The 23229-nt window shown below is 38.6% G+C and overlaps 1 long non-coding RNA gene across 3 annotated transcripts in view; it reads right to left on the bottom strand.

Annotated features, from left to right (window-relative positions):
- Positions 1-2266: 2266 nt before the first annotated feature.
- The window catches only part of LOC117664386 (uncharacterized), a 35799-nt gene continuing 14836 nt past the window's right edge, over positions 2267-23229 (bottom strand). Inside the window, exons 3-6 of one of the 3 annotated variants that reach the window (XR_009622025.1) lie at positions 16514-16638; positions 12920-13054; positions 3417-3520; positions 2267-2626 (exon numbers count right to left, since the gene is read on the bottom strand). This is a non-coding gene — a long non-coding RNA (uncharacterized LOC117664386). Of the gene's footprint in view, positions 2627-3125; positions 3218-3416; positions 3521-12919; positions 13055-16513; positions 16639-23229 lie in introns of all 3 variants that reach the window. The other 2 variants (XR_009622024.1, XR_004591024.2) reach the window with 2 other exon arrangements.

The following is a 23229-nucleotide window of genomic DNA, read 5'->3' as shown; positions in this document are numbered from 1 at the left end:
CCTTTTGTATATTTATACAAAGTCAGCTTATTGCCCCCACAACTGGGTCCTCAATTTACCTACCTTAGAAAGGATGGAAGGCTGAGTCAACCTTGAGCCTTGGCGAGATTCGAACCCTGCAGTAATTGCAGGCAGCTGGTCTTAATAACCAGCTTAATAACAGGGTGCCTTAAACCCCTGTACTACCAAGGCTCTTGGTAGAATTTTGAAGTCTGCAAGGAGGTAAGAAACAGCAACTCTCATCAATGGAATGGAAGTCATCAAACACAGAGCTAACACTTCCACTTTCTACTGGTTCAGGATTGGATGTCCATTTCTTTCCCTACTCGCCATTATTTTTCAGCATGGAAACACCTTTGACCTTTCTGATTCTCCCACTGTTGAGAACATGAAACTTTTATTGGATTATCAGACTTAAAGGTCCATCTTGAGAATCAGGGTTCAAGGTAAAGAGAATAAAGAGACCTTCAAGTTGAGCTTGACTTCTGATGACTTCATGATCAGCAGTACTGAAGTGGTTTGGTGTGGCTTTTTTCTGCAAGATTTTTTAAATTCCCTGCCTTAAGAGTTATCCAGGAGGTTTCCTATTCAAATACCAGTCAGGCAGGGATGAAATCCAGCAGGTTCTGACAGGTTCTAGAGAACCGGTAGCGGAAATTTTGAGCAGTTCGGAGAACTGGTAGTGGAAATTTTGTGTAGTTAGGAGAACCAGCAAATATCACCTCTGGCTAGCCCCAGAGTGGGGTGGGAATGGAGATTTTGCAGTATCTGTCCCTTGGTGTGGGGTGGGAATGGAGATTTTGCAGTATCCTTCCTCTGGAGTGGGGTGGGAATGGAGATTTTGCAGTATCCTTCCCCTGCCATGCCCATCAAGCCACACCCACAGAACCGGTAATAAAAAAAATTGGATTTTACCAGTCAGGTCTAACCATTTTTTAGGGATAATATATGAATTTTTACATTCCTGTACCCAATTCTAACTAAAACAGCAGAAAGCAGCAAAAGGAAAGCTTAGTGGCTTTAAACAAAAACAGCTGATGAAACACCCATCTGATTTAGCTGCAACAGGATTCAAAACGCAGTTAGTAATCAACTTATGACCACAATTTATGTCACTAAGCGACACTTGTTAAGTAAGTTTTGCCCCATTTCACAATTTTTCTTGCCACAGTGGCTATGTAAATCACTGCAGTTCTTAAGTTAGTAACATGGTTGATAATTGAATCTGGCTTCCCCATTGATTTTGCTTGTTAGAAGGTCAGAAAAAGTGATCACATGACCCCGGGACACTGCAACCATTATAAATATATGCCAGTTGCCAAAAGTCTGAATTTTGATCATGTGACCATGGGGATGCTAAAACAGTCGTAAGTGTGAAAAACGGTAAGTCACTTTTTTCAGTGTTGTAACTTTAAACTGTCACTAAATGAATTGTTGTAAATTGAGGACTACCTGTATGGTTTTAAGTGAGACTTTTATTGTATGATCAACCTACTTTATTCATGGTATTCTCTAAAAGTTTTATCCTCTATTTTAACCCTCTCATTTTCTCTCCATTGAAGAGAAAGAAGTAGAATCAGGGGTGAAATCCAGCAGGTTCTGACAGATTCTAGAGCAGAATCTAGAAATTTTGAGCAGTTCAGAGAACCGGCAAATATCACCTCTGGTTGGCCCCAGAGTGAGGTGGGAATGGAGATTTTGCAGTATCCTTCCCCTGCCACACCCACCAAGCCACACCCACAGAACCGGTAGTAAAAAAAATTGGATTTCACCACTGAGCAGAATATATTACAGTGTCTGTTGATTCATAAGATTTTAATAGACTAATGCTACTGTTAAAGGTAGTATTTATCTTCCAGCTGCCTGCAATTACTGCAAGTTCAATTCTCACCAGGCTCAAGGTTGACTCAGCCTTCCATCCTTTCTAAAATAAGTAAAATGAGGACCCGGTTTGTGGGGGCAATAAGCTGACTTTGTATAAAATATACAAAAGTATGAAGGCTATTGCTTAACGCATTGTAAGCCGCCCTGAGTCTCCGGAGAAGGGTGGCATATAAATCAAAATTAAAAAAAATATATGCAATGCATTTTGTCATAGTTTTGATACCTGTTCTAACCAAAATCTGCTACAATTGATCAAGGCTTCAGCAAGCAAGGGTGATGGCAATGACAGATGCCAAACGTCTTCAAGGGTTTTAAGATATGGCAATGTTCTTTGGATCTAACAATTCTATAGTCATGCCATCCAGAAAAAAGTATCAGCAGCCAAGGAAGGAGATATTTTATTTCAAAGAGGTCTACCTTCTCTGTCTTTATTACAAATAGTTGGTATGAAGTAATGTGCCACATATTCCTCTGGGACAGATGGCAATGATTATAGGAGAGCTTTTAGTGAATTTGCTGGGAGGAACAGTTCTGCTATATCCTATATTTTGGCAGAAAAGTCATCCATTAAAGTCTGAAAGACAAATACCTACTTCTTGCCAGCTTTTAGAAATACGTTTGCTAACATCTCTCTTCATTGGTACATTTCCTTCTGCCATCATTATCAGCAAGTATCTACTTTTGAAAATGGAAAACAGTATCTTTTTCTGTGGTTATTGGAATGAGATGTTCAAAACCAGAACTGAAATAAAGAAAAGAATTAAAGAATTAAAGGCAGTTATATAGGCTTTAAAACCAAGTCCTGGGTGCTATGTATAGATGGCAGTCCCAAATAAAATATATTTCCACATGTAAAATAAACAGATAAAGTGACACTTTTCATCTATGACAATAAAACTAGATATTAAAAATGCAATCCCAATAATTATTTCAGGTTTTTAGCTCTATAATTCTCTGCTACTGTGATATTGACAATACTTTAATACTATTGACATAATACAATACTTTAATACTATTGACATAAATGATCAAAAAAGGGCAAACCAGGGAAAGGGAGGAAAAGGATAATATGTGCATGTGCAGGGAGGCTCGGTTACTGTTCTTCCCTGAGTTTTCTGTCAGTTATTTCAATATTTCATAAAAACTGCCATTTAATATGTCTCAGACATATTAAATGCAATTTTTAAAAAAAAAAAAAAATCCTGAATGGCTGTCTTAACCTTCTATGTACTTTAACCTACCTGCCTTTTTTATTCAGGATACTTCCCGATCAACGAAGTTTGCATTACATCACTGAAGTAGGAAGATAAAAAAACCATCTTGATCTTGGTCCCTGTGACACATGCAAAAATCACTGGTAACACCAGGGAAGTGTTTTGCATAATTCCCAACTTGCCCACTAGATGTCAAAGTGGTAAAAGGGAAACTGAGCAAACTTTCCTTAGAAAGGATGACTCAATGCACACAGGCAATGGTTCCTTTGTGCATGAATCAGGGCTGAATTAAACGGAAGGAAGGGAGACACAACTTACTCCATTTAAGCTAAAGAGCCACAGAATCTTAGTAGTGTTGCAAGTGGTTTGTGCCTCTCATCTTAGATTAGGTGGTGGCTGTTTATGCCTTTACTTGGTAGGTTCTGCAGAAACACAAACAAGAGGACCAGGATATCAGATAAGGGAGAGTCCTTCCCTTTCATCAGCAAATAACTTTCCAACTGAGAATGCAAAGAGTAATTTCTATTCACTCCTTTCTAACCAATAGATAGTTGGAATATCTACAGTATTTACTACCTTTAAAAAATCCTGGCTTTGCTTCAGCAAGAGGACAAAATCATACATTACTAATTATCTGTTTCTGAACTACTTCTTTAACTTGGTTCTTATATTAATGTTTTTAATGTTTAAATTCACATAATACATTGAATCGTAGAGCCCCAATTTGGGATAGTGGTTAAGGCACCAAGCTAGAAACCAGGATACTGTAAGTTCTAGTTGTGCCTCAAGCAAAGCCTTGGTGACCTTGGGCCAGTCACTCTCTCTCAGTCCTAAGAAGAAGACAATGGCAAATCATTTCTGAAATCATGCCAAGAAAACTGCAGGTATTAAGTCCAGGCAATTGCCAGGAGTCAATAATGACTCAATAACAGACAAAAAATAATAATACACTAATGAAAAACATTGGTTTTACACATTACACTAAAGCAGGGGAAAAAAAGTCTAGTTCAAAGTGTTGTATGAATATAGTTACTGGTTAGCCACATGGCCTCTCAATCACATACTCCCCAGATTTGCTTAACTTCAATAAGCAATTGCATTATAATCTTTGATTTCTTTTGAACTGGGATACTGGGGTTTTCAAGTAATCACAAATTCATTCTGAGGGACAGTCTCTCTTTCTTCTCCTTTAATTCAAATGGGAATATTCATTTAATAATATAAATTAAGGAGAATTTGGAAGTTAAAATGATACAGCATGCCTTAGCCGGAGACAATGGAAGGTGTAATTCAACTCATGTAGAAGACATCAATTTCATACCAGAAAACCTGGTACAACTCAACAACCCAGATTCAGTCACCACCATCTTGCCAGAAGGTTGCAGTCATGGTGAAAACCTCTGCTTGAGGCCTCAGAGCTGCTCCCACACAGACTGCTGGGCTAGTAAATTAATGATCTGACTCAGAACAAAGTGACTGGTGTTGCCAATGCAGTCTAGGCAAATGTGGAGTCTCAACTTGTCCTGCTAAGAGACGAAATCAAGATAAGGAGCATCCTCTTTCCTGCTACAGCAAGTTGAAGGCTGTTGCCTGGCAAACCAGCTCCAGCCAAGCAGGTGGTGGCCCTGCTTGTTTAGTCATGTATCCAGAGGACTCTGCTAATTGCAAACCTGGGAACATTTCAGCAGCAGGCCCTAGGCAGATTTTAAAACACAAAGAGTCAAGAAAGAACTGCTCTGAAATCCATTTCTGCACTCTGTGTTTGACATATCCCAGGGATGTCTGATGGGATGGGGGGGGGGAGAATTAAAATAAAAAAAGTCAAAAGGGCAGCCACATCTTATAATAGAAGCCCCACCCCTTTTTAATCAGTGCAACACATTAAAAAGCTTCATTCATGTGATCAGAGCAGCTACCCATGACTTTCTTTCACCAGCCTTCTGAGTTGCATTAGTCACATTCCCAACAGACTATAATTGTAAAAAAATATCACTATCTTAAAAATCCTGGAGTAAGACTCCCACCCCACCCCAAAATAGCTGCAATGTTCTGGCTGTTTTTTTGTTTTTTTTTTACTTAGGTAGAAGGAGATCAACTAGATCTGAGGACTTTGACGGAAAACCAAGAAGGTTTATCGGGAGATGAAGTAGTGAGCTTCTGCTAATACTGTTTCCCAATCGGATATAGTACTGTACCAGTATGAGGGTTTCACTTTCAAGAAAGAGTTAAACAGGAGGAGGAAAGCGCCACCAAGGTTGGAAATCCGAAATGTGAAATACAGAGGAGTATGTTCGTCCAGAACAGGGGTCTCCAATCTTGGCAACTTTAAGCCTGGCGGACTTCAACTCCCAGAATTCCTCAGCCAACTTTGCTGAGGAATTCTGGGAGTTGAAGTCTGCCAGGCTTAAAGTTGCCAAGGTTGGAGACCCCTGTTCCAGAATGGTAACAGATCCCAAATCTACACCCACCGAACTGCACAAGCGCAACTCTATGGGTATCACAGTATCCTCTCAGAGGAGCCCCTCTGTGGTGAGGAACGGGGACAACCCCCCTCCCCCCCCACACCCCTCAATTTCAGCAACTAAGTCAGGCAGGTGAAAGGGTGGAGGTCCGCAGCGGCTGCTTCTTCCCCCTGAGCAACTCCTTCAAAATACAGCATACCCGGGGTTGGGTGGGCGGGCGTGGGGTGGATGTTTATCCCTTTCTTACTTAGAAGCCTCCGTTCCAAAACCTGGTCGCCTGAAAACCTCTTTCAGGCACCCCAGAATCAGAACTACAAAAATCCAGACGACCGCATGGGAGCAGCAAAGCTTCCTTTAAGTCTCTCGGTTGTCCTTTCTCCAGCCGCTGCCGAAACGATGCCGGACTCAGGAGCTGCAGCAACAGTGACCTTCCTCCTGAGTAGGTAGGTAGGTAGGTAGATAGATAGATAGATAGCAAAACCTAGCAGCAAAGAGATGTAGAAAACCCGGACAAGCTAGGGGCAGCCTGGATTTTTGCAGCTCAGAAATAGGGAGGCTCTAAACCAGTGGTTCTCAACCTGTGGGTCACGACCCCTTTGGGGGTCGAACGACCCTTTCACAGGAGTTGCCTAAGACCATAGGAAAACACATATTTTCAATGGTCTTAGGAATAATTTATATGTTGGGGGTCACCACAACATGAGGAACTGTATTAAAGGGTCGCGGCATTAGGAAGGTTGAGAACCACTGCTCTAAACCATTGCAATCGGATTGATCGAAGTCATGTAGCAAGGAGTGGCAGGCAAGGGGAACCCTGGGTCAGGCCCTGAAGCGGCAGTCTCCCACCTACTCTGTAGTTAGCTACTAAATCAGCCTGTCCCCACCTTTATTTTAGAAGTGTGTGTGTCGCGCACCCCAGGCGACAAGAAATTGCAGGCTAGTTGCAACCTGATATCTGCAACACCTACAAATTACAAGTGTTTTCAGTCTGGGTTCTTCTCCTTAACAATGACTTCAAACTCTTTTTTTAAATATTTGGCCTTCTCTTTTTTTTGTTGTTTGTTTGTTCCTCCTACCATCAGTTCCTTAAACTTCTTTTTGGAGAAGAAAAACACTGATTTCTGAATAGTCCCCTGGATGGGGTTGCCAGGTAGTGGTTTGCTCTTTATTGTTATGAATCAATATAAATAGTTTAATTTTTAAGAAATACTTGGAGTGATCAAGCAGTAAACTGGTTCATTTTATTAAAGGTGCCCTTAGAAGCAATTTGAGTTCAGAAGATGCTGGGAGGAGAAGTGGGCGGATAGAAATAAGTCAAGAACTATAACATACTGCCAGTCTGCTTATAATTTAATGAATTTTGCTCAATAAATTGTTATTCTTGGGCACTTCTTTCCTTCCTCTAAGGCAGTGCTTAAATCAGTATCATGATGCCATTGCAGACAATTTTTCTCCTCCCCACCCCCCCCACAACAAAAAAAATATCCCTAAGCAGGGGTAGATAAGATATTGTGATTCACCTGATTAGCTTCCAGTTGCTGAGGGTGGCCTGAACTTGGATTTCCCCTTTTCCTTATCCAACACTTTAATCACTGCATAATGCTGGTTCAATATAATGCTGGAGATCCATGGTGTGGCTGATCCATGACAGAGTGATTTACTTTCATTAAAATAAAAGCATGACTCCATCTCTTTCTCTTCTTATTTGACGTCAGAGTCAATTTGTATGTTCTGTGTTTGCAATCGGCACACCACAGGGGTAGGTTCTACTTATCTTTACTACCCGTTTGCAATGAGATGGGAAAACCTAATCCTTTCACTACACTTTTTGTGAAATAAACATCCACATTTAACTCACATCTTTCCTTCCTTCCTTCCTTCCTTCCTTCCTTCCTTCCTTCCTTCCTTCCTTCCTTCCTTCCTTCCCTCCTTCCTTCCTTTCTTTCCCAATTGATTTAGACTTGCTTAAGAAGGAAGTGCAAAGAATGGCATGTGAAAATATTTTTTAAAAATATTTTATTTTTCAAATTAAAAGCATAGCAGCCTATTTATTTGTTTTTTGTTTGATATATTAGAAAATGCCGGCAACTGTAATTCAGCTGGATAATGAATAAATCATCTGTGAAAAGCACACAGTATGAAATAAGCTGCCACAATAAAAGTATGCTTACTCACCTGCAATTTGCCTGCAACATATTGCAAATGACAAGTCACTATAGGTTAGAAGGTAAGGGTTAAGAGTCTTATCCTAATAGTATACCAATATGTGATACAAACAAACGAGGAATCTTCAGGTTATAACCTAGTGTATGTTATAGAAATATCTCTGCAATTTCTTTTACTGAAATCAAATGCAGTCTTTTCATAACACTTCAATAATACCAGAATAAGGAAGCATATTGCTAAGAATGGTTCTTTCCCAACAAGATAACATTATCAACTGTTTCTCCTTGTGATCAAAAGAGAGACAGATTAAAGTTCATGGCTATGCTTATTGGGCAGGTGCAAATAACATGCTGGCACGAAAGAATAAACAAGTGAAAGGGAATTAAGATTGCCTATCAGGAATACGAGAGGGTTATAGTATTCAGATGTTAAAATCCATCCTTTGAAAGCAGTATTTTCAAACTTGACAACTTTGAGATGTATGGACTTCAACTCCCAGAATTCCCCATCCACAATTCTGAGAATTCTTGGAGCTGAGATCCACACATTTTAAAGTTACCAAGTTTCAGAAACACAATTTTAGAGGAAAAGATGGGAACAATATGAAGTCTATTATGGTACAGATGGAGGTGATTCATATACTTCCTTTTCACATTTGAGGAGAAATTTCACATGTACGCACTACCATTATACACATTCACCACTGTGTTTCTCTTAAAAACAACTTTTTTTTGTTGGTATTAATACCATTTGCATTTCACCTTTTCCAAAAAACTGTGCAGATGAAAATGATGAAGCATTCTTACCCCACTTCCTTTTAATTCTCTGGCTTCCTGCACTGGTAAATTCTTAATTTTAAGGAGATTTGTTCTTTTATCAGTAATCTTAACCAGGTTCCTGGGAAGACAGAGGAACCAATGAAGTTTTGTCCTTGCTCTTAGTGAATAAATGAATAAATTGTCCCAAAGGTGCTTTTTTCAGGAGGCAATTGGACTTTTTTGTTTTTTTCTTTTGAAGATGTTTCGCTTCTTATCCAAGAAACTTCTTCAGTTCTGACAAGATAGTGGAAAATGGAAAGAGCTGAAGAAGCTTCTTGGATGAGAAGCAAAATGTCTTCAAAAGAAAAAACAAAAGTGCAGTTGCCTCCTGAAAAAAGTACCTTTAGGACAACCATGACATGGATGACTGAGAATCTTTACAGAAATGAATAAATTGCTTTCAGTTTGCTGTTAAAACCAGGAAGTCAACAATCTGGTTCTTGCCAGATAGCTGATCAGACTTGACTTATCGGAGAAGGCACTCTCAGGAGATAATTTCTATAAATATGAAGCAAAAATTGATAGGAGTCACTGAATGTATAGTGTGTATGAGTGAATTTAAAATTTCTTGCTAGTAGAAACTCATGAAGTTGTTTCAATCCTAAATTTGAGTTGGTAAAGCTTGTTTTTCTCCATGCCAATTGTAATTATTGTCTTGCTGTTTTATTATATTTTTTCCTAAACTACTTTTATTTTAATCACTTTATATTTTTATGATATGGCTTTTATGACATGCAGTTTCGCAAATGGTGGCTATCTTATATGCTCCTTCTTTTATAAGCGACTTTCCTTATTTTCTGCACATTAAAATCAGAAACCAATATAAAGTGAGTATGTTGAAAGAGCTCCAGTTAAGATAAAAAGCATAAGGGGGTGGGGGGAAGTGTGCAGGTTTTGCTCACATCACAAAGCAGCATGATTAGCCTTCTAATTGTCAAGCGCTGAGGAAATCAGGAGATCCAGGAAGCTCAAATGGGTATAAAGATTTATTGCAAGCTTAAGCTCTCTACAAGCATCTGAACTACTAACAGTTAAAGCAATTTGGCAGTAAATAAGGCATTCATGGTGGGCTGGACTTAGATCTCATGACTGATGACGCCTTTGACCCCTTCCTCGGTCTCAGCCTGATCATCTCCTATAGTAATGACTTCAGGCTAAGATAATTTGCCATGCTGTTCATCTCGTCTGAAAGTCTCCTTCAGCAGTCCCTCTGTTAAAGCAGAAGTCAAGTGTCTGCAGGGGAGGGCAAAAAAGTCACAGTAATAACTCTAACTGCATGTTCAAAGCCCCACCCCATTTTAAATGTGTTATGTCAATGATAGAGCTTTGATCATCCAATCACAGCCATCATTTTGATTTTTTTAATCTCCTCTACAGACACCCTGGGCATGTCTGAGTACACAGAGGAGGTTTCTGTGCCTGTGTGCAGAAATCTCTGCTGGCGATTGGAAGTGCTAGGGAGACAATCAGAGCAGACTCAGCCTAGTCACTTCCCCCATTTTATTTCACTTTCAACCACTAAAAAGCAGCTGCATTATTTGGCAAGCCGCTTTGAGGATGGGCTTCATTCGGAGCTATGCAAAAACGAAACCCTCTTTGGAAGCTTTCCACAAACCTCTATAATATTGTACCTAAACCTGCTTTTGGTTTCTTCAAAACAGGGCTCAGAAAGCAAGATTCACATTGGCAGATCATGAATATATGTCTCATCAGATACGGAAGAAGGGTGGGTGCAGAAGAATGTGTGGATGTTACTCAGCGTACACCCCTCCCCCCACCCAGGACATTGCTATTTTAGGAAAATGTGTAACACTCATGATAAAGATTTTTAGATAAATGGTGACATGTACAGAAACCCTCAATAATGTTATTTTTACTTACCGTAAAAGGACTTCTAGAATGATTAGAACTTTTAATAATTATTATCTGTTCTTTTTAGAATTGTTACTTATTTATCTATTACATTTAGAATTCCAAATAGCATAGGTGGCTATCTTGCCTGCTTTCCCTCTGTATGCTCATCCCAACCTATATGTTAAGTTAGGCTGGGTAGTACTGAACTGACCAACTAAAGTTCATCCAGTGAATTTCATGACTAAATGGGATTTACAGTATATGTGGGTCTCCTCATCTTCAAGGACTGGATAGTAAATATTTCTGGAATTATACTAAGTGCTAAATCATTATTTACTGGAGTCCCAGTTCATTGAACAACAATATAGCACATTCCAGTGCTACAGAGCATTGCAGGCCAAAACAACTAGACACAGGGATAGTTTTTTCCCCTTGGGCCATCACTCTGCTGAGCACTTAATTTTCACAGTTCTGTCTAATGCCTATGTGTATTTACCGTGTAGTATGGCTATGTTTAGGTTTAGGTTTAGGTTTTATTTGATTTGTATACCGCCCTACTCCCGAAGGACTCAGGGCGGTGAACAGCCAACAATAAAATACATAAATACACAAAATTTAAAAACCCGATAAAATCAAATTAAACTTTTTGGCCCAGACAAATTAAAATACCCCAATAATTTAAAAACAGATTAAAATTTACATATTATGTAAATATGTTGTTGTTATTATTATTTAGCTTTCTTATAATCTTTCCAGGTCCCCACTTCTTAGTGATATTATAATACTACTACTATTGCAGCACCATTGAGAGTGTCCTCATATACAGCATTTTTGCATGGTATGGGAGCAGCTCTGTAGCGGACAGAAAAGCTCTACAAAGAATCATTAAAACTGTCCAGAATATCATCGGGCTCCAGCTACCAGCCCTGGACGACATCTTCGAATCTTGCTGTTTGAGGAAGTTGCATAACATTCTCAGAGACTCTTCCCATCCTGCTTACAATCTTTTTGGACTGTTGCCTTCTGGCAGAAGATACAGAACAATTAAAACTCGGACCTCACATTTTCTGAATAGTTTTTATCCCAGAGCTATTATTGCACTCAAGAATGAACTATAGGGCCACCATCAGTGAGCTGTTGGACAGCATTACTTGGTCTGTTGTATAGATGTTTGAGTGGTTTAGGGGTGGGGAATTTTTGGTGGGTGGGGGTGTGTTTGGGGATTGTTATGTGTGTTGGACCTGGTCTTTGGATGTTAAGTGAATTTCGTTGTATGGGTATACTGTGTATACACATACAATGACAATAAAGTTGTTGTTGTTATTACTACTCTGTTGCTTGTATGTACACTGAGAGATTTTGCACAAGGGACAAATTCCTTGTGTGTATAATCACACTTAGCCAAATAAAAGTATTCAGTTTAATTCAATTCCATTCATTATGGCTTAATATATGTAAATCTATTGTGACTGGTGTAAGATTCTAGCTTTAAATTCTGATCTGTTCGAGTACTCTAATCACTATGCTGTGATACCAAGGCCTGTTACTTAACAACCTGAGATGAATGTGAACACTTTCTGTGGCTTTTTCAAACAAACATACATACATACAAACATACATCCTCTCATAAATTTACAACATCAGCACAATCTTCAGAGCCAAAAGAAAATATATAAATACCATTTGTCTGAAGTGGTGTAAGGTTTCCGGCCTGGGCAGGGGGTTGGACTAGAAGACCTCCAACGTCCCTTCCAACTCTGTTATTCTGTTCTATTTTATAATTTAATCCCCAGACACTTACCATCAAGAGTGTAACATAAAGTATTATTATTATTATTATTATTATTATTATTATTATTATTATTATTATTATTATTATTATTATTATTATTATTTAATTTGATTTATATGCCGCCCTTCTCCGGAGACTCAGGGCGGCTTACAATGCATTAAGCAATAGCCTTCATACTTTTGTATATTTATACAAAGTCAGCTTATTTCCCCCACAAACTGTCCTCAATTTACCTACCTTAGAAAGGATGGAAGGCTGAGTCAACCTTGAGCCTGGTGAGATTCGAATTTACAGTAATTGCAGACAGCTGGTGTTAATCATAATGCTATCAGTCTGCTGACCCACCAGGCCCTGTCTAATTATGCAGGCTTCACATAACCAATTCTACACATGACTCCAGAAAAAAGGTATGAGATTTTTCTCCATAAAGATGTGTGTTCCAAGTAGCTGGGAATAATGATATTGGTACAATGTTCTGCTGGTAAAAAGCTACCACATTCTCAGACTAACTTCTGAGTTTTCCCATTCCCTAACAATGTCAACAATCCCCATAATATGTATGCCTGATAGCTCATATATACTTAGCTGGTGAGAAAGCAATGTCTAGTTGCTTTTAAATATAAAAATTTGATCTAGTTTGATCTTGGCTTCATAACTGATGTGAAAACACTTTTGAATATTTTAATTAGGAAGAGTTAAATAAAATAAATGATTGCATATGTTTGGTACTTATTTCTGTAGTAGTTTCTGTGGCTTCCACTCATAGAGAGGCTTTCCATCTGAAGTAGACTTGGCTTTGCTCCTTCCTTTTTCCCAAGACGGAGGCGTAATTGCTCCCATTTGATCTGGCAAATCTGAAGGTGACTAAAACACCACAAAAGAGGAACAAGATACATGCTTGCGCATGTCCATTATGACACATCTGATTAGTCATTGCCTCAGCAAAGTGGCTGATAAGATTGAGCAGTAAATATGGAGAAAATGGGGTACAACAAGGCAACAGCAATGTATTATGATAATAATAAAAACCACAAACTGACTTCATGGAGTTGCATCCTTAAGCAGCAGAATTCCAGCAAAATAATACCCAGTGTGAATATGTTGTAGAAGCATGTAGTCTACTGCTGGTTGTAAATTACTATTGTACATTTAAATATATATATATTATTGATTTTCAACAATTAAAATACAAAAAGAAGAAAGTTTGTGTGTAACTTTGACCATTTACATGACATATTACTATATTTCAATTATACTATATACATTCTAACTAAATTCAATCCTCTTTTATCTAATTATTTTTCCTATTCTCAATCCATTTATACCACTTCTCCCATATTATATAATATTCCAAATCCACCAATCCTTTCAGCTCAAGTGTTATCTTGTCCATTTCAGCGCAGTCCAAGGCTTTTTGAATTATTAAATCTTCCGAGGGTGTATTTGTGTTTCTCCAGCACTGTGCAAAGGCTAACCTTGCCACCATTATTATATTTAAAATAATATATGTTGTTTTTTGTCGTATTTCTTTTTTGTTATTCCCCAATTGTTCCGGAATGTATTCTATTTGGACACCGGTTAATTCCTGTTACCAGTTTTGTATTTTTTTCCAATATTTTTTCGATTCTGGGCATAACCACCATGTGTGAAAGAAGGTACCTAAAAAATTTTTTATGAGGTTAAAAAAAATTAGTCTTCAGTCTGCCCATTCAGAACTCATGGAAATGAGGGATATGACTGTGGAAAGATAAAATAGTGCTTCTTTATTTTTTAGTCCAGGCCTTTCAACATTTTTATAATATCTTTTCTCCTTCTCTCCCTCCTCTTGCAGTTTTGTGCATCTATTTGCTCCGGTCATTTTAAATGCATGTTTTAATCTGTCATTGATCTCTCTTTTCTCTTGCTTTGCATCTCTGAAAATCAGCAGCAAATCAAATAGATGTCCTTTAAAAGAAATTATAGCAACACCATTTGTATCTCATAGGCTTGCTTATAGCTCACTGATGGGTCACAGGAAACAAGTCAGCTAAGGCTGATGCACGCAAACATGAAAGATGAACTAGGAAGTCCTGAAATTCCATCATTGAGCAATGGGTGGGGGGGGGAATACAACCTCTTTGGTGCTCAGGTGACCAGTCTGGAGATTAGGGAATGATAATGACCAGTCTGGAGATTAGGGGGATGATAATAGATAATGACTCAGACAGCTGCACGCAATATTTGCTTTTCAAGACATTCAAGCTCTGTTGTCTCATCTCATTCTCTTTCTGAACCTTTTCTATTTAGTTAGCCAACATTCTTGCAGAGTGATTCTCCTGTTTAATCAAAATCAACTATGCTAGTATAACACTGATTTTAAAACTGAAATGAGTAAGAACATTATCAGACTCTGTGTTGGTGGCTTTTTAGAAACGATTTGTAAAATAAAAAGAGTTACAGTTGTAAGCATAATGATGAAAGTTGGTAGCCTCTGTTCAGTCAAAACAACTGATGAGAAAATTCTGGATTTAGAAACATAACACAGACAATTTAAAAAACTTTTGCTTAACCATTGTAAAGAATAAGAAGTGTTATGAAGGATGACAGTTTGTATTGCTAGACCGCTGCATGACAGTTCAGTCCAAATTCATATTAAAGAATCATAAGAAGGGGAAACGAAAAGCCATTGGTATCACCCACCAGTAATTAATAAAATGGTAGACTGAGCTGGGAGCCTCCTGGTCACAGCCTTCACTGCTTTAATGAAATATAAACATAAACATAAGCCAACCAGCTTTTTCTGACCAGTTGACAATACAGTTCACATTCTTTCTCAATGAAGACAATTCCAATTAGTCCAATTGTTCCTCTAATTGTTCCCTTCTTTAAAAGCCTTATTTTTATATTTAAAAAATATATTCACACAAACAAAATCACAGTTAAATATATATATTTCCCCCTCACAATATATGTACAGTGTTAAGGTCATTTTGAATAGAAAACTGCACCAATGTCTTAAATAAAAACAGAATGGAAGTTACATTCCAATCCATTATTTACATGGAGTGTATAGAACTCTTTAGCTTTTATCAGAGTGCATGAGGGTTAAATATCTCAATTATCCCTACCAGGAAATTTGATTTATGAAATTAATTGGGCTGTACTGCCTTTGTGCTCAGGTATGAATGCATAGCATTACAGTTATAATTTCACTTGGCCATTTCCTGCTGCTCTTATATGCCATTCAAGGTTTCCTTTCACTTATTTTCATTTATTCTTCTAAAATAGAGCCTTCATGGAGTTCTGAAACATTAGAAAGCTAACTGTACAATTTTATTTAAAAGAAACAGAAAATTGAAATAGGATATTTATTCTTACAAAAGACTCTGTTGCAATGTAAATACAGATAATTAGTATTATTTTAGTAACAAATTACTGTCATAATAACTATCTATCTTCCAGGTTAAGAGTACATTCATTGCCTAGTCTTTTTTATGAACATGTTTTTTAATATCTTCCTTCTGAAGATGCAATGCAATATAGAAGAGGCACTTTTCGTCCCTTTGGTGTTGGGAGTCTCTCAAACGGTATTTCGGTTTAATTCCTTGGATTTCAGGGCAGTTTGTGGCTATATCTCAGTTAAGTATCTTAACAAATTCATAGAGCTCAGTGTGTTTTCAAGGATATATTGCATGACATGTCTGGTGGGTTAATGTGCTCATAGACCTCTCATAGAGAAAAAGACAGCCTAGGAGAGTGAGTCACTGCACCTATGCAAAAGTTCTTCTAGTAAATATAACATCAGTAATACTACTTTGTATCTAATATCATTTATTCTCAAACTCTTTCTGAATGGCCAAAAAAAAAAATACTGTTACAGTTAGTACATGAATTTTCCTTGGACTGAGGTGGCTGCAAATACTTTTGCCAAGCAATTGTATAAAGCTATGGTGTATACCAGTGATGGCTAACCTTTTCTGGACCAAGTGCCCAAAGCATGCCCAAACCCCCAAAATGCAATGCATGCATGGGCCTCCACACGCGCCCTGCCCCCCACATGCATGTGCGGGCCCCTGCATGAACCCCGCCCACATGCATGCATGTGCAGCCCCCCCTGCATGCACGTGGGGCCTTCCCGCACATGCCCTGCCCCCCACACATGTGCGGCAGAGACCCGAAGACCAGCTGGTCAGTGGAAGGCTTGCGCACATGCGCGGCGGAGCTGAACTGGGGTAACAGCTCACGTGCCATCAGAGAGGGCGCTGTGTGCCACCTCTGGCATGTGTACCATAGGTTCGCCATCACAGGTGTATACAAACCAATAGTTAAGACAAGACATGTTACCTTTTACATGGAGAGAGCACCTGGCAATCTGAAGCTACAGAGAATGAGCACCCAAGGAAACAGCATAACTGATATAATAACAGCTGGTTTGCCTCTGTGACAAATATTTGTAGTTCCTGAACAATCTGTAGACATAAAATGGGATTGAGAAGATATACTAATTACAGATAGCTTTCTGCAATAGGCAGGGACCTGTTTCCCCAACATGCGTAGAATCTAAGCAATCTAAATTATTTAATTTGGGTCAATAACACCCAGCCACTGTATTCCTCACAACTGGTACAGGGATGTACTGCCACTGATACTGGAAGATAGACATTGTTACATATGTTTACAATGGGTGGCTATTGCCATACATTTGGCAATCGGCTGCTGTGTAACAAGTTTCAGTTAATCTTTTTAGGTTAGCAAATTCTAGAGTGAACTACATGCCGCATGAAGAAATATGGTCTTGAATTACCATTCAATATAATTTGGTGATTTCAAGCTGTATAATTATCAGAGCGGGAGAATAACTTTTATTCCCTGATTTTAGTCTGTTATGTATTTAGACAGATCTGCTCTCATCAATGTGTAAGCACTGGATGGAACTAATATTCTTTTCTATCATAAAATGTATGAATCGAAAGAAACCGTAGACCAAGCAAATTAGGATTCAAATTCCTCTTTGTGACCTCATATTTCCCTTCTATTTTCTTCACGATACTACTGTATTTAGCTCCTATTTGTATTTTCTGTTATTATATACCCTACATTCCTATTTTTGGACTGAATGTTAATAATTCTATGTACACAACAAAGATGGTGTTACATTTCTCCTGGTGACTGCTTAGATTCTTTGTAGCTTTCTTAGAAAAAAATTGGAAGTGGTTTGCCATTGTCTGCTTCTTAGGGATGAGAGCAATGGTTGGCCCAAGATTACCCCACTGACGTTGTGCCTAAGACAGACTAGAACTCACAATCTCCTGGTTTCTAACCTAGTGTCTTAACTTTAATATTTAGCTTTACTGTTTGCAAAGAGCTTTATGGGTTTATTTGCCACATGACATTTTTTTCCCCTTCCATTCAGTGGTGACTGTCTTCCATTTTCCCCTTCCATTCTCTTGGAGACTGTCTGGACAAGTCCTTGCAGATTAATTGGAAAGGTTTTTCAAAAGTGCTTTTTTAAAAATTATTTTAATCCCATAATTATTTTAATAAATAAAAAAGTTATTTATTTGTTATAAATAACTAAAGGTGGCAGACATATCTAATATGCCTTCCTCAGTTATGGGTTTCAAAATTTTTTACTATCGGTTCTATGGGTGTGGCATGGCTTAGTGGGCATGGAAGGGGAAGAATACTGTAAAATCTCCGTTCCCACCCCACTCCAGGGGAAGGATACTGCAAAATCCCCATTTCTTTCAAATCAGCTGGAACTTGGGAGGCAAAGAATAGATGGGGGTGGGGCCAGTCAGAATTTTTACTACCGGTTCTCCAAACTACTCAAAATTTCCCCTATCAGTTCTCCAGAACTGGTCAGAACCTGCTAAAACCCACCTCTGGACTTCCTGCTTCTATTTTCTCCACAACAACAATCCTGTGAGGTGGGTTGGAGTGAGCAAGTGACTGGTCTCAAATTATCCAACTGGATTTCTTGACTAAGGCGGAATTAGAACTCACAGTCTCTAGTTTCTAGCCTGGAGCCTTAACTACTGCCCCAAAATGGTTCTTTGTACTCATTATGCTTCACAGAAGAATAACATCTATATGAGAAAACTAAGATTTTATTCTAATGCTAATCATTCTGTATTATTTTTGTTATTGATTGACTGAAGAAAAAATAGTAAAAATCTGTTAATGAAAGAAAAATGTGATATGGTATTCTGATCTAAAGTGAAAATGGGAAAATATTCACAAACAGAACAAGTGAGGATCAACACAGGTTGTTAGATTTTCATCCCACTTTTTTATATATAACTCAAGGCCATGAACATCCCTAATACTCCCCACCCACAACAACAACAACCCTGTGAAGTGGGTTATGTGGAGAGAGACTGGCCCAAAGTCATCCAGCTGACTTTCATGCCAAAGAGAGGCCTAGGTTTCACGGCCTTTTTGTTTCTAGACCACTACATCAAACTGGCTCAAATAAAGTTTGCTCTATTGCATAATTATTTGTATATATTAGAATTATTTATATATGTTAGATCCTGGAATGCAGGAAGCAAAATGGTCCTGCTAAATTGCTTTTAATATTACATTCTCCCGAGAAGATCAAAGTCTGTTTACATCCCTTCCCAGAAGCTTTGGAACTGAAGTGACAAGCTATCAGAAGCAAAAAGAAAAAGAAAAGGAAAAGGAGAGAAATTTCTCATCATCCAAACTACAAAGAAAGGTCCTATTGAAACTATAAAGGAGAAATATAGAAAACACTTTGACAAAAATTTCCCTTGCAGCAGAATTTCACACTCTTCTTTATTTATTTTATTTTATTTTATTTTATTTTATTTTATTTTATTTTATTTTATTTATACATTTTATCTGTGGTCTAGGGTTAGGCCAAAAATCAATATAATTTCAAATGTAGCAGTTCTTTGGTGTTACACAGTGGGCAATGAATCGATTGCTACTAAACAACTTTTGGAAAATACAGGGAGGAATTCTTTCTGCTAATTTATATTTTTAACAACATTCATATCAATCATGTAATCTTTGAAGATAAAGATGTTGAACAGAAACCAGAATATTGAGAAAGCAAATAGAAAGGAATAATATTGACACAGAAACAAAATATATCAAGGAGAAAACAATTTTCTCTTGCTGCAAAACTAGGAAAGCATTTGTGGTATCTTAAAGACCAAAGACATTTTATTACTGAAAGTTTATCCTATCAATGCTGTATCTTTTACCAACAGGCAAGAAGGTAGAGCCTCAAAACTTGCTCTTTGATGATAGTGTCATTATATTATGTTTCTGTTGGTGGGGTGTACACATGCATACACTTACATACACTACACACCAGTGGTGAAATCCAAATTTTTTTACTACCAGTTCTATGCGCGTGACTTGGTGGGCGTGGCTTGGTGGACGTGGCAGGGAAAGGATACTGCAAAATCTCCATTCCCACCCCACTCTGGGGCCAGTCAGAGGTGGTATTTGCCGGTCGTCTGAACTACTCAAAATTTCCGCTACCGGTTCTCTGAACTGTTCAAAATTTCCACTACCCATTCTCCAGAACCTGTGAGAACCTGCTGGATTTCACCCCTGCTACACACACACACACACACATACACACACTATTCCCCCTAAAATCCTCGATCTAATCTACTGAGCTGCAGAACAAGAAGAAACACAAGAAGACAACAAAAATCTGACAGGGATTTATAAAATCTGTAACACAACAATCCACGTCTTGCTTTTTATTCTTCATTTGGCATTTTACATTAGAATAGTTTCTCTCAAACCCCATGATGCTCTCTGTAAGGGACAAAATACAGCTCCTATGATTTTTAATGACTATGACTGAAGATGATAGTTACTAGGTGAGGAATGAGTGACTTTGAGCTTCATGGTATGATTTTTGTTGCTATGGGAGTTAAATTTCCAAACAGCCATGAAGGTTCTTCTTTTTCGTGTTGATTAAACTGAAACCTGAAACGTACAAAAATAATGTGGGTCTGCCAACACAATGTAGAAATGATCAATATAAACAAAGAACACTGTGAAATGTGACTCACCTTGACTTAGCACGTACACCAACACAAAACAAAGTTCAAGAAAGCATGTTTGTAATTAAACACACTCTTCTTTTAGAGATCAAAGTGAATGAAATCATAGTAGTCAGTATCAGGTGACAGAATATTCCTTCACTTTCTCTCTGGATAGTCGATATCAACTTTTACTTATTCCTTTCCTACATGAACTGGCTTTTCTTCAGGGATATTTTCTTTATCAGTGGAATTCACTTACCTACTCATAATTTTACTTCACACCCTTTCCAGGAAAGCAGCTCCATATGGTTGACCTATTTTCAATGGATTGGTCTCCCTTGCAGAAGACAAGATGTTAGTGTCACTGTTCCAAGTAATGCATCCAAAGAAATCAGAACTCCAAGGCAGGAACGTTCCTCAGAGAACATGTTTATTGGACACATCATATCAGCACAGCTAGTGAAAACCAACTCTAAAAAGTTTCCCACAGTTACCGTGTATTTAAAAGAGCAAAAGTTTCTCTCCCCAGTTGTCACAGGTCACATTATTCAATCAAAGCAGGTGGTAGGCTCCCTCAATCACTTCTGCTCTTCCTCCAACTGCCACCTGTTGGGATGACCTTGGTTCTCATGGGAAAGCTCTTTATTTTGTCTATGAGACGATCTAGCTATTTCCCTCTCATCCTTCCCCCATAGTGCATGGCAACTGTGAAGCAGCATAAGATGCAGTGGTGGGATTCAAAAGTTTTTACTACCGGTTCTGTGGGTGTAGCTTGGTGGGCGTGGCATGACTTGTTGGGTGTGGCTTGGTGGGCATGGCAGGGGAAGGATATTGCAAAATCTCCATTCCCACCCCACTCCAGGGGAAAAATACTGCAAAATCCCCATTTCCTCCCAATCAGCTGGGACTCAGGAGGCAGAGAATAGATGGGGGTGGGGCCAGTCAGAGGTGGTAGTTACCGGTTCTCCGAACTACTCAAAATTTCCGTTACTGGTTCTCCAGAACTGATCAGAACCTGCTGAATACCACCTCTGATAAAATGGCTTCAGCCAGGTTCAATTCAGAGTTGACAGACTAAGACTGAGAAGATCCAGATTAAGTCCCCACTGCACCATAGATGGTGGCTTTGGGCACATCACTCTTTTTCAGTCCAACCTAGGTCAGGGGACTGTTGTAGTGGCACTAAAACAAGAAAACTACCCTCTCTCTCTCTCTCTCTCTCTCTATATATATATATATATATCACCTTAAGCTTCCATACAAAAGATGAAATATAAATATTTGAATATTTGAATGAATAAATGAACACACACACATTGTACCTTGATTCTTTTGCTGGACTTAATGCTACGTGCAGAAATGACAAAAACATTTATTGACCTTCAACTAACATTGCTGTTTCTATATCTTCTATATATATGCGGGGGGGAGGGGAAAGGTGACAGAAACCACAAATACCTGAAGGCAGCATTGGATCCGGCTTCTATTTTATCAAAGGTATATGATTCACCTTCCAGTCATTTGCTCAGAGCAGTTGAAGGTTATTCTCTTTCAACCCCCCAGTCTGGAATTTCCCTTTCTGATTCAAACAAACAGAGTAATTGGAAGGAGTGTCTGAAGGAGGCAGATGGAGCTCTCTTTCGCCTATTTTTTTTCTGTTCTTTTTTTCTAATTTCCTGCCCCACCCCCGACAAATTATAAGGTTGTACAACCCCCAGACACTATGGCCAATTAAATTTCCTTCACTTAGAGTGTCAAACAGAAGTGCTAGCTGTAGCCTTTATTTTAAGTTATATTAGTGTTATAATACCATAATGTCCAGATGTTCTGGTAGCCATGCAGGCTGTGCAGAGAGTACATACAGATATCAAAAATGAAGGAGTAAGAGAAAGGACTGGGGTGCATCCATGTTCAAGATGGAGGGAAACAGTGGTGGGTTTCAGCAGGTTCTGACCAGTTCTGGAGAACTGGTAGCGGAAATTTTGAGTAGTTCGGAGAACCGGTAGTAAAAATTCTGATTAGCCCCGCCCCCATCTATTCTCTGCCTCCCAAGTCCCAGCTGACTAGGAGGAAATGGGGATTTTGCAGTATCTTTCCCCTAGAGTGGGGTGGGAATAGAGATTTTACAGTATCCTTCCCCTGCCACGCCCACCAAGCCACGCCCACCAAGCCATGCCAGGCCCACCAAGCCACATCCACACAACCGGTAGTAAAAAATTTTGAAACCCACCACTGGAGGGAAAGATATCAAAAAGGCCTTATAGTGTTTGTACTATACAGAAAACCTATGCCTTTTCCTGTTCAATTTTGGTATTAAATGCAAAAGAAATGGATTATGAAAACTGGTACAAAGCAGGCAGAAGTTCCTTTCTTTCCTGGAATTTTACTCTGCTCTAAATGTAATGATTTAAAATGTTGGGACAAATAAAAATATTTGACTCCTGTGGATGTTTGGCTTTGGCTTTTGTTGTTCATTTCCTTGAAGAAGGCAGTTTTGTTTGAGAAATTACAGTGTTTACTTCTGTAACCTTGAATTCTCCTGAGTGTGTTGATACAAATTGCTCTTGTTTCTTGGTGATCCTATTTTTAGCTACAATCCTGTTGACATTTCTCACCTGATTTTGCTATCAGCAAGAGCCATTATGATTGGATAAGGAAAAATGATAATAAACTGTTCACCAAAGGAGGGGCCACAGTACTCCTTATTTCTAGGTAAGTGTTGATGGAATGGCAGGTCTACAGAACAATTTTAATTAAGGTTACTCAGATATGAGTCCCATTGACTCAGTTCTAGGGGTTGTCATTCCAACATATCTGAAGGACAGCAAGTTGAAGAAGGCTTAAACTACATTATGGACGATTCAGGCCTTCGTAAATAAAAGCAAAATCCTCTGACTGAGTTCAAAGGTTACTTTGCCGGGGGTGGGGTGGGGTGGACTGAACTTTGGAATAACAAATGGAATGATGTCTTTTCACTTAGGGTGCTGAAGGAACTTGTTGATGAGCTAACTGCACTTTTATCTA

Source organism: Pantherophis guttatus, chromosome 3, assembly GCF_059756535.1.
Source record: "Pantherophis guttatus breed Tessera chromosome 3, ASM5975653v1, whole genome shotgun sequence".
Lineage (NCBI taxonomy): Eukaryota > Metazoa > Chordata > Lepidosauria > Squamata > Colubridae > Pantherophis > Pantherophis guttatus.
Note: the sequence above shows the minus strand (reverse complement) of the source record. Positions and strands in the feature narration are given on the sequence as shown.